This window comes from Rhinopithecus bieti, unplaced genomic scaffold, assembly GCF_001698545.2.
Source record: "Rhinopithecus bieti isolate Rb0 unplaced genomic scaffold, ASM169854v2 scaffold_64503, whole genome shotgun sequence".
Taxonomy (NCBI): Eukaryota; Metazoa; Chordata; class Mammalia; order Primates; family Cercopithecidae; genus Rhinopithecus; species Rhinopithecus bieti.
The window spans coordinates 952,086-970,442 of NW_016825208.1; the positions used below are offsets into that span (position 1 = coordinate 952,086).

The 18,357-nt window shown below is 40.4% G+C and overlaps 1 protein-coding gene across 1 annotated transcript in view; it reads right to left on the minus strand.

Moving 5' to 3' along the window:
* Nucleotides 1-15,420: 15,420 nt before the first annotated feature.
* Nucleotides 15,421-18,357, minus strand: part of RPP21 (ribonuclease P subunit p21) — a 15,377-nt gene continuing 12,440 nt past the window's right edge. The window contains exon 5 of the transcript XR_001883520.1: nt 15,421-16,637. The gene's annotated coding sequence lies outside the window, so the exon portion shown is untranslated. The remainder of the gene's footprint in view (nt 16,638-18,357) is intronic.

An 18,357-nucleotide genomic window follows, 5' to 3' on the forward strand; every position in this document is an offset into this window, starting at 1 on the left:
AAAAAAAAAAAAAAAAAAAAAAAAAAAAAAAAAAAAAAAAAAAAAAAATCAGAATGTTTAAATTGTTGAGACATTTTGCAAAAATGCCCTTTAGAAGTTTTGTACACTTTTCAATGGCATCAATCTTCATGACAGTCCATTTTCCCTGTACTCTGATCAATACTACCATCATTTACTTTTGTCTTGGCTAAGCTGATAGATTTTTTTTTTTTTTTTTTTTTTTTTTTTTGAGACAGAGTCTCGCTGTGTCGCCCAGGCTAGAGTGCAGTGGCGCGATCTCGGCTCACTGCAAGCTCCACCTCCCGGGTTCACGCCATTCTCCCACCTCAGCCTCCGAGTAGCTGGGACTACAGGCACCCACCACCACGCCCGGCTAATTTTTTGTATTTTTAGTAGAGATGGGGTTTCACTGTGTTAGCCAGGATGGTCTCGATCTCCTGACCTTGTGATCCGCCCGTCTCGGCCTCCCAAAGTGCTGGGATTACAGGCTTGAAGGCTGATAGATTTTAATTCTAGTTTCCATTTTGTAGTCTAGATTCTTATTTTTTCACATATATTTATTACTGATATAACTATATGACACTTCTTAATAATTTCTCAAATGTAATGCAGATATTTAAAAATATTGAATTTAATCAAGAAAAAGCGGCCCCTAATATCTGGGAACTCATCTGGCACAGATGGGCATCAGTGTTGCCGGGAGCTGGTCTGGTCTTCACTACTGGGCCATATTAGTCCCTCTGGGATATCAGTTATATCACAAAATACCAACACCACACTGGGTCACTCTCAGCCCATGATAAAGTGAGGCAAAACAAAAGTAGTTCATAATTTTGTCTAAACCCTGTCCTGGCTAATATGAGTGGCTGATGCTTCTCTACTGATTAGGCTTCATCTGCACTCTAGTCCACCCTCCCTAAAGGTAAGATTTATTGAAATACCCAATTATAGAATTTTCCCTGGTTACTGACAGTACTCAATCTAGAGCAATAAAATAAAATAGAATTCCTCAACTGTATTATCTGTATTTTCTTTTTTTCCTTATTCTCATGCTCTGGCATCTGTGTCCTCACTGACTGTGGGGATACTGTCCCTCCTAGGACTAGCCTATTCCTACAGATGCTAAAGGGACTGACTGCAAATGCATCTTTCTTAGGCAAACTAACAAAACCAGAGCCCAACCTTAGAACAAGCTCTTTTTTCTGGCTCTCACAGGGCCCCGATACTCCCAGTCAGTCTTCTCCTGTCTTAATCATCTGAGAGACAGGTATCAGACAACTAGAGACAATCCCTATGCCCCAGAGCCACCAAGATTATTCAGACTCATCAATCCTGAACATGTCTACACTGCTTACCCTGCCTTGTCCATTCATTCCCCTGAAAACCACGTTAGAGGCTCTCACCCATGCTTTCCCCTCCCATTGCCACTGGACCAGCCTTGGTGCTGCCTGTTGTGCTGTGCTTTCTATGTCGGTGGGTAATAAACTCTTTTTTCAGTGGCATTGACCTCTCTGTGTCATCATTCAGTCATAACTATTAATTAATTAAATCCACTCGAAACACCAACTGAAGCCCAAATATTATAATAGGCTCTTTCTAACAGGCACTTACCAAGACACTTGGTAATTCTCCAAGGTGTGCTTTCTCCCTCCCACTGCAGTAAGTAATAAACGCAACTTCTTCACCCACAGATGTGTTGCAGGTGGCCTTGGGCTGAAGGGTATTAACACATTGTTACTAGTTTGTCTATCAACTGTTTACATGTCTTTGAGGTTGATTATGGGAAAGTGTTTGTACATTTCTGTGTTTGTGGATGCCAAAGAGATTTTTTAAAATTTGTAAGTAGTCAAAATGATTATCATCATTCTTCATGGCTTTTCACATTTTGGTCATACTTAGAACATCTGCACTCCAGAGTTGTAAAAACTTCATACATATTTGACCTAGGAAGAGACAATGAGGAAAGAGGGGTCTGAGAGTTGAAGGACATAGAATTGTTTCAAGTTGTGGAAAAGTAAAGATTACTAATGCAATGGGATTGTAAGGTTCAACTATCTTATTTTATAGCTTTAGAAATGTGTCTACTGGGCCTGTAGGTACTTAATATATGTGGTATCCAATAAATATGACTTAGGATGAGTAATCAAGACTTACTTGCCTTCTTACATTCACCAAAGTAAAGAAAATATTATGCCAGATTTCCAATAAAATATAGACATGGGTTGGCAACAGTGATGTGCATTTATGAAGACTTGATACTATGAACTGATCATTCATATTTTGGTTGATGTCTATACACTATGGTTGTTAAAATACACATTGATTAAACTTTCTTGGGCATGCTATATTTTAATGATATGTCTGAGACCCATATAGACAAATTCATGGTTTCCATATGAAGACAACTTTGATATATTCAATCCATGAGTCACACGGTATACTTTCAGGGAGATTAAAAACTAAGATACTCTGGTATGCGCTGTCAAATTTCACTGGAGATGTGGCTCCTTGAACTGTGGTGGCTACACTTCTGATGTAGAGGAAGAAGAACTCTGGTATGTAAGGACTGGGATTTGCATTGTCATATTCCATTCTGCCTTGATAATAAAATGTACCACACATACCCCGCCCCCCACCACACACACAGACACACACACAAACACACACACACAACACAAACACTCATGCTTACCCAGTCATAGTCCCTGTTTGCTAAATTTTCTGTAATGTAAAGCACTTGTGAAAATAAAGGACCAGTCATCACCTTGATGATTCTGGAGATGGGGACCCGATTCCCAGAAGTCATAGGTCAGAGGGGAAAGACTGCTGAAGACAGACCTCCAGTCACCCAAGAGGGCAGGTGGTCCAGCCCCTGCACATCTCCTGTCCTTGTCATGATCCTGCCCTGGGTATGGTTATAGAGTCAAATGGATAAATTGAACTTCATCAAACCAAAACTTTTGTGCATCAAAGAACACTATCAATACATCGAAAAGGACAATCCATACAAAAGCAGAAAATATTTGCCTATTACATATCTCATATGGGTCAAGTATTCAGATACATAAAGAACCCTTTACACATCAATAACAAAAGGATAAATAATGTCATTACAAAATGGGTAAAGGAATTGAATAAACATTTCTTCAAAGAAGATACATAAACAGCCAATATACACAGGAAAAGATACTTGACATCATTAGCCGTTAAAGAAATGCAAATTAAACCACAGTAATATGGATATAATAATAATTTTTTATAAAAATGAAAATAAATGTTAGCAAAGATAAGCAGAAATTAGAACCCTCATACCTCTATATTTTATGGAAATATAAAATGGCCAGTTGAGGTTTTATTTGGTGGAAGCATTTCTCTCCTGGGAAACCCACTAAACCCAAGATTGCAGGGATGTGAAGCGGAATTTTTAAAAGTAATTGACAGGTGTATTGGTACAAGAATATTTATTAACATAATAATTTATCTCAGCTTTTTTAGTCAAAATAACTCCTATAACTTTGTTCATCTTTTAAAAAATTACTTAAGTTGTGCTGATTATGATAACATGCCTGTAGTCTCAGCTACTCAAAAGACTGAGATGGGAGGACACCTTGAGCCCAGGAGTTCAAGGCTAACCCGGACAACATAGCAAAACCTGTCTTGAAAAAAATGAAAAATGAGCTGCACATGGTGGTGCATGACTGTAGGCTCAGCTACCTGGGGGCTGAGGTGGATGGATTCCTTGAGCCCAGAAGTTAGAGGCCAACCTGGGGCAATATAGGAAGACTTTTTCTCTAAAATTTTAAAAGATAAATTGCATGAGTTATTCTAGATCTTTTATGTTTTCATATAAATTTGTAAATCAGCTCATAAATTTCGATCAAAAAGCCTCCTAGAGTTTTGTTAGTTTTTTTAAATCTCTGGATCAATTTGGGGAGTGTCGCATTTTAACAATGTTAAATCTTGCTCCCCATGAACAGGGGATATATTTATTTAGGTCTTCTATGTGCTTTTTCCACAGTGTCTCTTGATTTCTAGTGTCTTGGATTTCAGAGATCTTAAGTATTTTTTGTATGATTTATTTATTTTCCATGTTGTTGTTTTGTTGTTGTTTGCCTATGAAGTTTTATTTTATTTCAATAGTTTTTGGGGTACAGGTGGGTTTTGGTTTAATGGATGAGTTCTTTTGTGGTGAATCCTGAGATTTTAGTGCACCTGTCACCCAAGCAATATACACTGTACCCAACATGTAGTCTTTTATCTCTCACTCTGCTCTCAGTCTGCCCCGTGAGTCCCCAAAGTCCATTATATCGCTCTGTATGTCTTTGCATCCTCATAGCTTAGCTCTTACTTATAATTGAGAACATACAGTATTTGGTTTTCTTTTTTTTTTTTTTTGAGACAGAGTCCAGGCTGGAGTGCAGTGGCGCGATCTCCGCTTACTGCAAGCTCCGCCTCCCGGGTTTACGCCATTCTCCTGCCTCAGCCTCCCAAGTAGCTGGGACTACAGGCACCCGCCACCACACCCGGGTAATTTTTTGTTTTTTTTAGTAGAGACGGGGTTTCACCGTGTTAGCCAGGATGGTCTCGATCTCCTGACTTCGTGATCCGCCCGCCTCGGCCTCCCAAAGTGCTGGGATTACAGGCGTGAACCACCGCACCCGGCCTGTTATTTCTTTTTTAATGCTGGCTTTGGGTTTTATTTGTTCATATTTCTCCAGTTCCTTGAGGTGTGACATTAGGTTTTCAGTTTGTGCTCTTTCAGACTTCTTCTTCTTCTTCTTCTTTTTTTTAAGATGGAGTCTTGCTCTGTCGCCCAGGCTGGAGTACAGTGGTGCGATCTCGGCTCACTGCAACCTCCACCTCCCAGGTTCAAGTGATTCTCCTGCTTCAGCCTCCTGAGTAGCTGGGATTAAAGGTGTGTGCCACCAAGCCCGGCTAATTTTTGTATTTTTAGTAGAGATGGGGTTTCACCATGTTGGTCAGGCTGGTCTCAAACTCCTGACCTTAAGTGATCCACCAGCCTCAGCCTCTCAAAGTGCTGGGATTACAGGCGTGGGTCACTGCACCCAGCCTCTTTCAGACTTTTTGATGTCAGCACTTAATGCTATGAACTTTGCTATTTTCACTGCTTTGGCTATATCCCAGAGGTTTTGATTACATTGATAACTGAAAAATCATCCAAGAATAGATTATTTAATGTCCATGCACTCATATAGTTTTTAAGTTTCCTTTTGGAGTTGATTTCCAGTTTTATTCCACTCTGGTCTGTGAAGATACTTGAGAGGATTTTAATTTTCTTAAATTTATTGAGACTTGTGTTGAGGCCTATCATATGGTCTATCTTGGAGAATGTTCCATGTGCTGTTGAGAAGAATGTATATTCTATAGTTGTTGGGAAGAAATGTTCTGTGAATATCTGTTAATTCCATTTGTTATAGGATATGGTTTAAGATCGTTGTTTCTTTGTTGACTTTGTGTCTTGATCTGTCTAGAGCTGTCAGTGGAGTATTGATGTCCCCTGCTATTATTGTCTTGCTGTCTATTTCATTTCTTAAGTCTGGTAGTAATTGTTTTATAAAGTTGAGAGCTCCACTATTAAGTGCATATAAATTTACAATTGTGATATCTTATTGTTGAAATGATCATTCTATCATTATATAATGTCCTTTGTCTTTTTTTTTTTTTTTAACTGTTGTTGCTTTAAAGCCTGTTTTTGTTTTATATAAGAATAGCTACTCCTGCTCGCTTTTAAGAAAATGTAGTACATATACATCATGGAATACTATGTGGCCATAAAAAAGAATGAGATCATGTCCTTTGCAGGAACATGGATGGAGTTGGAGGCCATTATCCTTAGCAAATTAACGCAGGAAGAGAAAACCAAATACCACTTGTTCTCATTTATAAGTGGGAGCTAAATGATGAGAACACATGGATATGAGCATAGTTTGTATTCAGATTTTGAATCTGAATTCTTCAGCAGATCTCTTTCAAAATTGTCTTTTACATTTTTAGCTTATTTTGGCTTTTAACTCTATAAACTGCCCTCTTGAGCCATTAGGGCTGCAGTTACCTGCTGGGAGGTTGGAGCGAACTCATAGGTAAGGAGGAAAGGCCACCAATTTACAGCTTTTACCCAATAGAGTAGTCTCTCAAGATCAAAGCGCTATTACATTTCTGCTTGCCTTTTTTTGTTTTCCAGTGACTTCCAATAATTATTTTTAGTATTTTGTCCAGTTTTCATATTGCTATTTAGAGGAACACTTGCTGATCTATCTCTTCATGTTGCCATTACCAGAAGTTCTGTCCTAAAAGAGACTTTTGGGAGAAAATGTCACAGCTCACAGTTCAGTTTTGTGAAACAAATAAGGATCCAGGCACCAGATATTCCTTGTTCGGGTTTTTCAAATTGAAGTCAGTTGAGGCCTTGTGTTTGTAACCTCAAATTTCTAAAGGAATCACTGACTTTATATGACCCCCAATGATAAAGAAGGACAGTCTATATAGACTGGCCTCATTACTATTTAAGACAGCACATTCCATATCTGAGAAATTTCTGACTCTGTAAATCAAGTCACCAATGCTGCAGTTAAATTTGAATGGAGGCCAAGGAAGTAGTTCAGTTAAGTGTGAAACAAGCACTGCCCATGTCCCCTACCCTCTCTTAAAACCATGCAATCACATGTGTCTTCATTCAATCCTAAGCTGATTGGAAGCTGTTGGAAATGAGACTACCTCATTATTCAGGCCCTGGGCTTTTCAACTTAGGGAATTCCTCCAAGATTGGAGTACAAGCTCTTTGAAAAATAACTGCACTGGTGTTATTAAACGTTAATGAAGATAAATAATTTCAACAAAGAAAAATTGTGATTTCTTATCTTGTGAGGGGATTTCTCTGAACCAAAATCTGGTTAGTACAAGTGCAAAATGTTCCATAAGAAATGGAAATGTCAAACATATCTGCCATTTGGCCTAAATGCTTCCTTGGATATTTGTGTGTGTGTGTGTGTGTGTGTGTGTGTGTGTGTGTGTGTAACAGGCATAGAAGCTCACTACTCAAGTTCCAGGGCTTTGAAGAAAAGCTTTATTCTTTATTCTTCCACTAAACAACAGTTCTTGGCTTGCTATTGGGCCCTGGTAGATTCTGACTGCCATGATCATGATACAGCAAGTAACCAAGTGACTGGAGATGTCCATCATGACCTGGATTTTATTTATTCACTTATGGTCACCAGCACTCAGTCATCAGGCGGAAGTGGATATATGTACTGTATATACATACAGTATCAGACTTGAGCTGGTCCTTAGCAAGGCCAGCTAAGTTGCCTCATAATGTGTACTATATTCCTAGTATTCTTATTACAGCTGGTAAATCCATTCTCCCTTGTCTCATCCTTGGAGTCTTGAGGAGTTCCCTAAGGACTGTTGACTATAGAAGAAGAAATTTGAATACGCTTGGAATACCCAAAAGTGTACTTTGCAGCATTACAGCCCTTTTCAGGAATTGTCATAAAGAAGAGTGGAAAGGAAAGTACTTCCAGCAGGAAGATTTTCAGTCAGACCATCTGGAAGTTCATTTTGCCTAAAGAAATGTCTTATTGTTAGATCCTTATCAATGCATGGGTAGTGGCTAATAGTTTGCTCAGATATTCAATGACTTCAAAGGAACAAGATGGGAAGGTTTGTGATAAGGAGCTTTAAGAATAAGGTGTGAACCACTAATGTGGCATATTAGGTATCCACACCTACTCTCATGCTAACAAAAAATGGGTTATCAAAAGATAAAATACATCATAAAAGCACTGAGAGGCTTTCACGTCAGTGAAAACTGTCTAATAAATATCAGAGAGCTCTGAATTTTTGTCCTGAGCTCATTTGCTCAATGTAGACAAGTTAAGCTTTAGTTTCCATGGCCTCATAAGGCATTTGGAATAGGAGGCAAAGCTCAAATAGCACTGAAAGTGGGAAATCTCCTAGGATGAGCTCCTCCATTTTGCTGGGACCCCTAAGGTCAGTTCCTCAGTGTAAGGGAAATGCCCCATGCTCAGAGGACTGCAGGGACAGCCGCCTTGGTGCTGAGTGGAACTGGGAGTAAACACAGTGGCCCTGCACATGTACTTGCAGCCCAAGTTCTCACTACCTGGATTGTCTGACAATCATCAAGTTGTGAATTCAGTTTATAGTGGGCCAGGCTCCAAGGAACCTGTCAGAAAACAAATGCAAATAATACGCGAAACAAACACAAACCCTCTCTGGAGGAAGATGCCATCATCCACACTTTTGAAATTTCCTAAAACTATTCCATAAGCAAAATGAGCACTTACTAGGAAAGCAACAACAAAACTGTTCACAAGATACAAGTCACCATGAAAGACCAAGCAGAAACACCATACAGCAAAATAATAAGGATAAGTTATAAAATAGCTCTCCTTACTGTGATTAAAAAACAGGATTTAAAAGACTTCCAGTTAATCAGAAACTACAAATAATGTTCAGGAAAATTTGAAAAGACAAATATACAACATTTAGAAATGAAAATATAATAATATAAAAATCAAGTCTCAATGGATTTTTTCCAAAGACAATTTGGCACAAACACGCCTTTACTGAAGGGAGTTCTAAAGAATATGCTTCAGGCAAAAGGGGAAATCTTGGTTGGAAGATACAAGATAAAAGAAAACATAAATACAAAACAAACAAAAAACAAAAATGAAAGTAAATGTGTGGTTAAATTTAAATTAAGGTGAGGTTAAAAAGGATAGCATATGTGTTTTGAGGGAATATATAGTTAGTTAAAATCTATATCCATTCTCTCTTGTCCATAGAATAATGCTGGATTTCTTTTCTTTACATTCTGATCTAAAATGTCAAGATAAACTTCTAACTCATAGTGTCGTCTAATTTGATTTTGTTTTGCATATTTTAGTATAGGGCATATAAAGGGAATATTCTGTGGGTCTGTCTGTGTCATCTTTCCAAGGATTGCTGAATCCTTGTAAGTGATGCATGTACAAAGTCATATGTAGAGTTTTCACTAGTGCAGTTTTCCACAGTAAGAATGCCATTTGTGAAGGTGGTGGAACCTGCTAGTTAGTCTTTCAGAACCATGGACAGTTCTACGCGTCCTGGGATGTAGAGAGCCAGATCTTCTTTCACTTGGATACCATGAAACATGAGGGAGAAAAGTTTAAGAGGAACCTTAATAGTCATGAAATTGTGATTTTAAATATGGTCAGTAACCATAGTCTCAAATACTGCATTCTTCTCGCCCCTCTTCCTGCCCCTAATACTTTATTAGCCATGTATTTCATGATCATTACCATAGAAGGGCCTGTTTGAGCAGAAGAGACGAGTTTAGGCCAGTCTTGGCATGACACTATAGTGGCTGAAGAGCAATAGATCTAGAACAAAACTGCCTGGAACTCAATTCTGGCCTCAGATCTTCATAATTGTGTTACCATGGGCGAGTTAGTTAACCTTTCTGAACCTAATTTTCTTGAGCAAGTTACCTATACCTTATAGACTTCCTTCCTTCCTTCCTTCCTTCTTTCCCACCTTCTCTCCTTTCTTTTCTTCTTCTTCTTCTTTTTTTTTTTTTTTTTTTTTTTTTTTTTTTGAGACGGAGTCTCGCTCTGTCGCCCAGGCTGGAGTGCAGTGGCGCGATCTCGGCTCACTGCAAGCTCCGCCTCCCGGGTTCACGCCATTCTCCTGCCTCAGCCTCCCGAGTAGCTGGGACTACAGGCGCCCACCACCTCATCCGGCTAGTTTTTTGTATTTTTAGTAGAGATGGGGTTTCACCGTGTTAGCCAGGATGGTCTCGATCTCCTGACCTCGTGATCCGCCCGTCTCGGCCTCCCAAAGTGCTGGGATTACAGGCTTGAGCCACCGCGCCCGGCCGAAGATATTTTAAAATGTATTTATACATATTGTAATGATTTCATTTCTAACTCTAAGCATGTATTATTTTTACACTAAAATTTTAAAAATAGAAAGTTAAGAATCTTGAAAGCTCTGCAGTCAAATAAAAAATAGTAACAAACAAACAAGCAATAAAGAGCCATCTGGAAATTCTTCTTGGAGAATTGGCTTAAGCATACACAGGGTGGAAAGAGGACAATGGCTGAAGAATCAAGGCAGGACTACAGCAGCAGGTGAGAAGAAAAGGTAAGTGGGGAGCTATAAGACAAGGTGGAGAGAAGATGATAGATCCAAGAAGTGGATATGAATCTTACAAAAAACTCTTGGAGACTCAGAAATGACTGGGTTTACGTAGGAGAGAAACTGCAGTCTAGAGTCCAAGATGGCCAGACACCAGCTCTTTAGATTAACTAGATCCCATTTGTCAATTTTTGCTTTTGTGGTCATTGCTTTTGGTGTCTTCATCATAAAATCTCTTCTCATTCTTTGCTCTGAATGGTATTTCCTATGTTGTCTTTTAGGGGTTTTATAGTTTGGGGTTTTATATTTAAGTCTTTAATCCATCTTGAGTTAATTTTTGTAAATGGTGTAATATTTATTTAATTTCCTCTAGAGACAGTGATAGACTGTGACAATGTAATGTTCAAAGAGACTTGGATTTAATTATAATCCAATTCTAATTGGGATTGTGACCACAGAGAGCCTGGAAGCAGTCTGTACTGGACCACATATACTGATTTATAATTCAGCTTTATACTGGTTTCCACAGTTCACACTGGAGCTGCCATCGTGTCCCTCAATACTGAAGGGCATGTCCTGGCCCAGGTTTTTCTGGCATTGAACAGGTACTGGCTACTTCTGGGTTCCCCTCACTTGCCTACCGCCTCATGGTCTCCCTGAGTCACTGACAACTATGCCCTGTAGATGCCACTCTGTGAAGCCCAAGATCAAAAGACACTGTGAAGACTACAAAAGAGAAAAGGCCAGCACTTTGGGAGGGCGAGGAAGGCAGATCACGAGGTCAGGAGATTGAGACCATCCTGGCCAGCACGCTGAAACCCCATCTCTACTAAAAATACAAAATTATCTGGGCTACTCAGAAGGCTGAGGCAGGAGAATCACTTGAACCTGGGAGGCGGAGGTTGCAGTGAGCCAAGATTGCGCCACTGTACTCCAGCCTGGCGACAGAGCAAGACTCTGTCTAAAAAAAAAAAAAAAGGGAGAGAGAGAGAGAGAAAAGGAAGTTCATGTTGCCTGGTCTAGCTCCAACCAGCAGTGCAAGGGAAAGATACCATGTTGACCAAATTGTGCTGCTGATTTTCTGAATCTTGAGTGAGCATGGATCTACAATGGAGTCACAGTAGATTTTTCCTATTACCCAAACCCAAAGAGAAAATGATTTCATGATCAGTGACTTCAGCAAACGCAGACCCTGGGAAGTCATGGTTTCTCATATACCATCATTTCTTTGTAGCAACTTCACATCTGGTTCTATCAAGAGGAATCCTTGTGGGTTAGGTGCCTTTGGAAAGATCTTTGTGTACCTCAGAGGATGGGATATCTATTTTAAAGCACACTTCAAAGTCCTGACTTTATAAGGTTCTTAAGTATTGCCGGTTCCCAAACACTGCCAGTTGATACATAGAAATCTAGATATTATATTCAGCTTTATACTCTGGATATAATATGACAATTGTTAAAACTTTTCTCGCATCTAACAATGATGTGTAAAATGATGACATACCAAAGTAAAGCCTTGAGCAATTCTGAGAGAATCTCTGGGGCGTATTTTACTCTGTTGAACATGTACTGTAACATTGAGGGACCAATGTTGAGTGCCGTTCAAGAAAAGTTTGGTGGGGATCAACCCGTTTCCTTAATGAACAATGTTTCCTCAGTTGAAGGTGGTCAGTTTTCCTATGTAGAAACTAGAGAACATTACCTAATCCCTGGTTTCCATAACAACTGTTGAGCACCACCAGCACTGGGGGTGACACTGACAGGTCCTCATAGGACAAGTACTGTTGCCCCCAAGTAAGGGCCTGCAGTGGAAGGGATGCACAGCTTTAGCAGCAGGAACCTGAACCTCACCACCAGGCATAGCATATAATCTACCACTTAATGAGAAGTTTAACTTAATCATTGATCCACAATTGTGATACACTTTTAACCATGTCAAAGCCTAAACGGAAATGGAGGTCTCCTTACAGGGTCAACATAGTTTACAAACATCAGCCACAAAGACCCAGACTTATCTTAGGGATTGCTTTTGGCCTGGAGGGATTGGAGTTGGGGACGCATTGGAGCTCTGCAGAGAACAATGTGACCATCTGTCATCCTGGAGGAAACAGAAGTTCCAGACCAGACATCACAGAATCTGATTTTGTCAACACATACTACAGGTTCCTGAAGCAGAAAGTTCTCACCTGTACAAACTCTAAAAGTTAGTTTTCAGGAACAAATAGATCTGTTTACTACAGTGAAATTTTTTAATCAAAAAGCAAATTTATAATGTCTAGTAACAACATAAGTGGGTCAGTAGGATCTTTGGAAGTTTTGGAATACTGTACCATAGCAATGTTTCTGTTTTTTAAAAACAAAGTTATTTAATTTGTATAATGTTTCACAAATACTTAAAATAATACAGTGTTACATTTTGAGCTTTGCATTGTCTTGTTAACATATCATGATGCAGATAGAATGCAATTTATACTTTTAGATACAAATAATTGATTTTGCGTTCAAGGAACTTGTTTGAATCAAGTACTTCTTTGGCATTTAATGAGATTCTTGCAAACAGGTATCAACTTTGAAATTTGAGATACATAATTTTGCCTTGCAACCATCCAATTAATTGCTTTTTAAACATTAGATTGTGATAGTTGTATTAGTTTCCTGTGGTTGCTGCAACAAATTGCCACAAATTTGATGGTTTAAAACAACAGAAATCTATCTTCTCACAACCTTGGAGGCCAGGAGCCCCAAATCAAGGTCTCAGTAGGGCTGTGCTCCTTCCAGAGGATCTAGGGGAGAATCAATTCCTTGTGTCTTTCAGATTCTGGTGGCTGCAGGCATTCCTTGGCTTGTGGCTGCGTCACTCCGATCTCTGCCTCTGTCTTCACATCACCTTCTCCTCTGTGTGTCTGTGAACCTCAAACTCTGTATGGGTACTGGGTTTAATACCTGGGTGATGAAATAATCTGTACAACAAACCCCCGTGACACAGGTTCACCTATGTAACAAACCTTCAATGTGTACCCTCAAACCTAAAATAAAAATTTTTTAAAATTCCCTCTCCTTTTCTTTTATAAAAATACATGTGATTGCATTTAGGGCTCACCCAGATACTCCAGGCTAGCTCATCCTCTCAACATCCTTAAATTCATCATATCTTTTGCCATACAAAGTAATATTCACTCTTTTGTCATATAAAGTAATAGTTACATGTTCCAGGGATTTGACATGGATATCCTCGGAAGGCTCATCTTCCAGACTACCAAAGTAGTATATTAGTTTCCTTTGGCTGTTATAACAAAGTACCACAAATTTGGTGACTTAATAGAAAACATATTTATTCACTTACCGCTCTTGAAATCAGCAAAGTAAAATAATTTTGAGTGGACTCTAGTGCACTCAAAATTACTTTCAGTGGACTAAAATCAAGATGTCAGATGGGCTGGTTCCTTCTGTAGGCTCTAGGGGAGAACCCATTCCCTAACCCTGTCCAGCTTCTAAGACTGTTTATGTTCTTTGGCTGATAAGCCCTTCCTCCACCTTCAAAATGAATCACTCAGTCTCTCCTGGTATCATCACATCCCCTTTTTCTCTGACTCTGACACTTCCTGCCTCCTCTGATGATAAGGACCACTGTGATTATATTGGGCCCACCCAGCAAATCCAAGATAATCTCTGTCTCAAAATTCTTTTTTTTTTTTTTTTTTTTTTTTTTGAGACGGAGTCTCACTGTGTCGCCCAGGCTGGAGTGCAGTGGCCGTGTCTCAGCTCACTGCAAGCTCTGCCTCCCGGGTTTACGCCATTCTCCTGCCTCAGCCTCCCGAGTAGCTGGGACTACAGGCGCCCGCCACCTCGCTCGGCTAGTTTTTTGTATTTTTTAGTAGAGACGGGGTTTCACCGTGTTAGCCAGGATGGTCTCCATCCCCTGACCTCGTGATCCGCCTGCCTCAGCCTCCCAAAGTGCTGGGATTACAGGCTTGAGCCACCGCGCCTGGCCTCAAAATTCTTAATCACATTTACAAAGTCCTTTTTCCCAAATAAGGCAACACTCACGGTTTCTGGGAATTAGGATAAGATTAGGGGCCATTAACGAGATTACTCAGGTAGTAATTTGTGAGTAAAATTATTATAGAGAGGCAAATTATTTATATCCTATAGTTTGCAGAGCAATGTTGTTTATTGTGACCTTGGCATGTATTTTTAGCAATTAAAATGCTTTGAGGATTTATACTACATATTGATTCTTTTGATTCTTTTGTATTCAAGACTATGCACATTTGGGGCTGTGTTTTCTAGAAACATACACAGCAACAGAGTATCTGAGCAGAACTTAGAAATACTGTATTACTATGAGAAAGTACACTTCGTTAATCTAACATACATTATGATTTACATTTGTCTCACAAGTTGATATGCCTTCTCAGATTTTTTCAGCTGTTTCCTTCTTTCTCTTTCTAAGTCGGTGCTCTACCTGGACTGGGTCAACTTGCCTCTTTAGGACTAGAAGAAACAGCATGTTGCAAGGCATGGTATACAAATACAACTGACTGCTACATGTTGATTTTATATCCTGCAACTTTGCGGAATTGGTTTATTAGCGTGCTCTCTCTCTCTCTCTGAGTGTGTGTGTGTGTGTGTGTGTGTGTGTGTGTGTGTGTGTGTAATCCTTAGGGTTTTCTGCATATATGATCATGCTGTCTGCTAACAAAGATAATTTTACTTCTTCCTTTCCGTTTTGGATGTTTTACTTTATTTTCCTTGCCTAGTTCTCTGGCTAGAACTTCCAATACTGAGTTGAACACATGTGGTGAGTAGGTATCTTTGTCTTGTTTCTGATGGTAGAAAAAAAGCCTTCCTTATTCTTTCACCTGAGTGTGATGTTAGCGATGGGCTTCTCATATATGGCCTTGATTGTTTTGAGGTAGTTTCCTTCTATTCCTAGGTTGTTGAATGTTTTTAGCAGAAAGCGTGTTGAATTCTGTTAAATGCTTCTCTGTGTCAATCGAGATGATTATGTGGACCATGAAAGTTTTGAAGTAGGGGAGAGACAGATGACATTTTCTTTTACAAAGATCTCTCTGGTTGCAGGCAGTCTTTGGAGGAGAGCAAGACTGAAGGCAAAGAAATGTGTTGGGAAATGTTGGCAGAAATCCCAGGGACAGGCAATGATGATCTGAGCTAGAGAAGTGGCCGCACTTTGCGATTCGCACCCTAGACAAGAGCAGAAGCCTGAGATGGAGTAGCTCCATAGGCCTAGGTGGGAGAGAAGGCTGGACCAGGGACCAGGAGGGCGCTGAGCTGAGTACCAAGCCCACTGCTGCAGGTCAGTTAAAGGTCCAGAGGGAAAGGAGAGGCGGGTCTCCCGGCTTGGGGCACTGTCAACGCAAACTAGGTTTGCGGGGATTAAGCTCTAAGTATTCGTGCACTTGGAAGTAGCAACAGCAGATGGGGAGCACTGAGCGAGGACAGGGATGTGCAGTCTGCAGAGAGAACAGGAGCCGCCCTCCGTCGGCTAGCGGGCTGCAGTGCAGTGCCAAAGGAGGTACTCTGGGAGAGCAAAGCTGAGATCTGTGGTGAAAGTGACAGCAGAAGAACTTGAGGGAAAATACATTCCTCTGCTTTTTTGACTGTATTTGGTCTCTCTTTTCTAGCACTGGAGCCCATCTTCCTCTTTTCTTCCTTCTGGCCCTTTCTTCAACTGGATCGTGTTTTCCTCCTATTGAGAAACCCTCCTATTGTGATAATGCAAACCTCCAATAAATCACCAACACTGTCCCTTGAGTCCGTCCCACTCTTTCCAGACACGCTGGTGATTATTCATCTGCTTCATCTGCCTCCTTCCTGAGCTATGGTTCCAGGTGGAAGTGGTCAGCCTTCCTACCTAGAACCTAGACACACATTACCCAATCCATGGCCCACAGCAAACGTCCAGAGCGCAGCAGTAGCAGCAGCAGCAGCTGGGTAGGAGGCGCCCCCAACACCAGCAGCCCCCACTAGAGTCTTACTGCATCATATAAAGGACATGGAGTGAGAAGACTAAACAACGTCTTGCAATAGGTAACTGAAACCCCACAGATTACCCACAATATGTAGCCCCTGCTCCACAAGAGCCACGATGCACTGAGAACAGAGAATCCTGAATTCGGGGCACAGTTGCAGAATTCTGATATTCTCTCAGCCCTGACACACTTTAGTGGATTTCACTGCCCTTAGCTACAGGAGCCTCTAAGCTCATCTTGGGGTTTACTCCTGGTCAGGGATTAGGTGGGAGTGAGGGGTGGATTGGGAAGCAGTGAAGTCTCTACAGGGTGATGTATCTAGGTACACAATTGTCAAAAGCATAAGTCTCTCATCAGGCACCACAGAAAGTTTTTTCAGCCAGTGCTGCAGACTGCTGCTGGACAGGGTGAATCCACCTTACCTACAAAATTCACGAGTCAGTTTTGCACACTGGGCTGTTGAACTCTGAAGCAATCTGGGAAGTTCTAAAAGCAATAGAAATTGGGGTTACTTAGTAATAAAGATATAGCAACTTATTCCTGGAAAAAATATTTTCTATAATAGTTCTTAAATCATTAAAATGTCTGCTAAATTTTGAGTTTTGATGCATTTCCTGCTTAAAGCAAACACAATAAATTCCAAACTGAAGTGCAGCAAGTGGGGTTTTTTGTTGTATGGTGAGAAGAAATGCTGTTTTACTCGGGGTGGTTGTTCCAATCACGTACTTCTCTCCTGCATTTATTTAAAAAAAAAATTACAAACAAATCTTAAACTTCACATGAGGATAAATAGGGTTTCTTCTACAGCTCTCTAGTTTGTTTTTAAATATAATATTTTAAGTATGTAATTTATCAGAGTAAAATTTATTAGAATAATTAATTAGAAGCCAGTTGTTTAGCTCCATATTTGTTCAGCAATGTTGCATATTGAGATACTGGAATATTTTTTGTGTAAGCAAAATCCTTTATATTTGTACCTGTATCAACAGCTTCCACTTTATTTGTGTACTACATAGCTTGTGTTTTTGTGACTCTGCTTTGTAGGAAAACACATTTCAACAGATTATCTCCCGCTGATTTTATAGTTTCTTACAGCATTTTTGAAAAATATCACTCTGCAAATGTCCTGCCTCGGTACTGTCCTTGAAAACATAGTAGAAAATCTTAATTTGGTTATTTTTTTTCAATTATACTGAAAACTCGCATTGTACTATGTCTCAGCACTCCCAGATTTACTCGGTGTTTGCTGAAGTAGGTTTGCATCCTGCTGGGAAGACGCATTTGGCAAGGCGTTTCCTCTTCTTCAGGAGATCGGCTAAGATACAGTTTGACTTGCAATTCGGTGCTATTGCTTTCACCGAAAGTGTCACGCAAGCTTCATGTCCTGTTATGGCCTATGTATACGCAGAACTGCGCTGAGTGTATCAGTTATTTTCCCTACATGGATAATAAATAAATTTTAAATTGTAAAAGATAAAGTCTGAGACTGGAATGGTGCTTATAAGCTTTGGCACACCCTGTGGGGGCCGTCAACTTTGGGGATCCCAGGACACGTAGCACTGAGGACCGCTCCAAGCGACAGAGGGGCGTCCAGCCGTCGGGGGCGGGCGGAAAGGGAGGCACAGCGGAGTGGAACCGCACAGCGCACGCCACAAGCACCAGGATTTCATTTCACTGGGGCAGCGCGTGGGGTCCCGAGGGAGGGATGCGAGGTCAGCGCTTCTGCCTAGATACGTGACGCGGGGACCCTGGGGAGACAGGTCTGTGATAACTCGACCCTGGACCACACCCTATAGCGGATTTGGTAGGTAGCCTCGGTGACGGGCGGAGACTTCCAAAGAAGGAAGGGAAGAGCGGCAGGAACAGAGAGGAAGGCGGAGGGGCGAGGAGGTTTCTTTCTGGGGCTGTATTTAGCAGGTTGATTGCTTTTCTCTGGGCTACAGCCCCCTCTAGCGTTTGTGTCTTTCTTTTTCTTTCTTTTCTTTCTTTCTTTTCTTTCTTTCTTTCTTTCTTTCTTTCTTTCTTTCTTTCTTTCTTTCTTTTCTTTCTTTCTTTCTCTTTCTTACTTTCTCTTTCTTTCCTTTCTTTGTCTTTCTTACTTTCTCTTTCTTTCCTTCTTTCTCTCTTTTTCCTCTTTCTTTCCTTCTTTCTCTCTCTCTTTCCTCTTTCTTTCTCTCCCTCCCTCCCTCCCTTTTCCCTTCCCTTC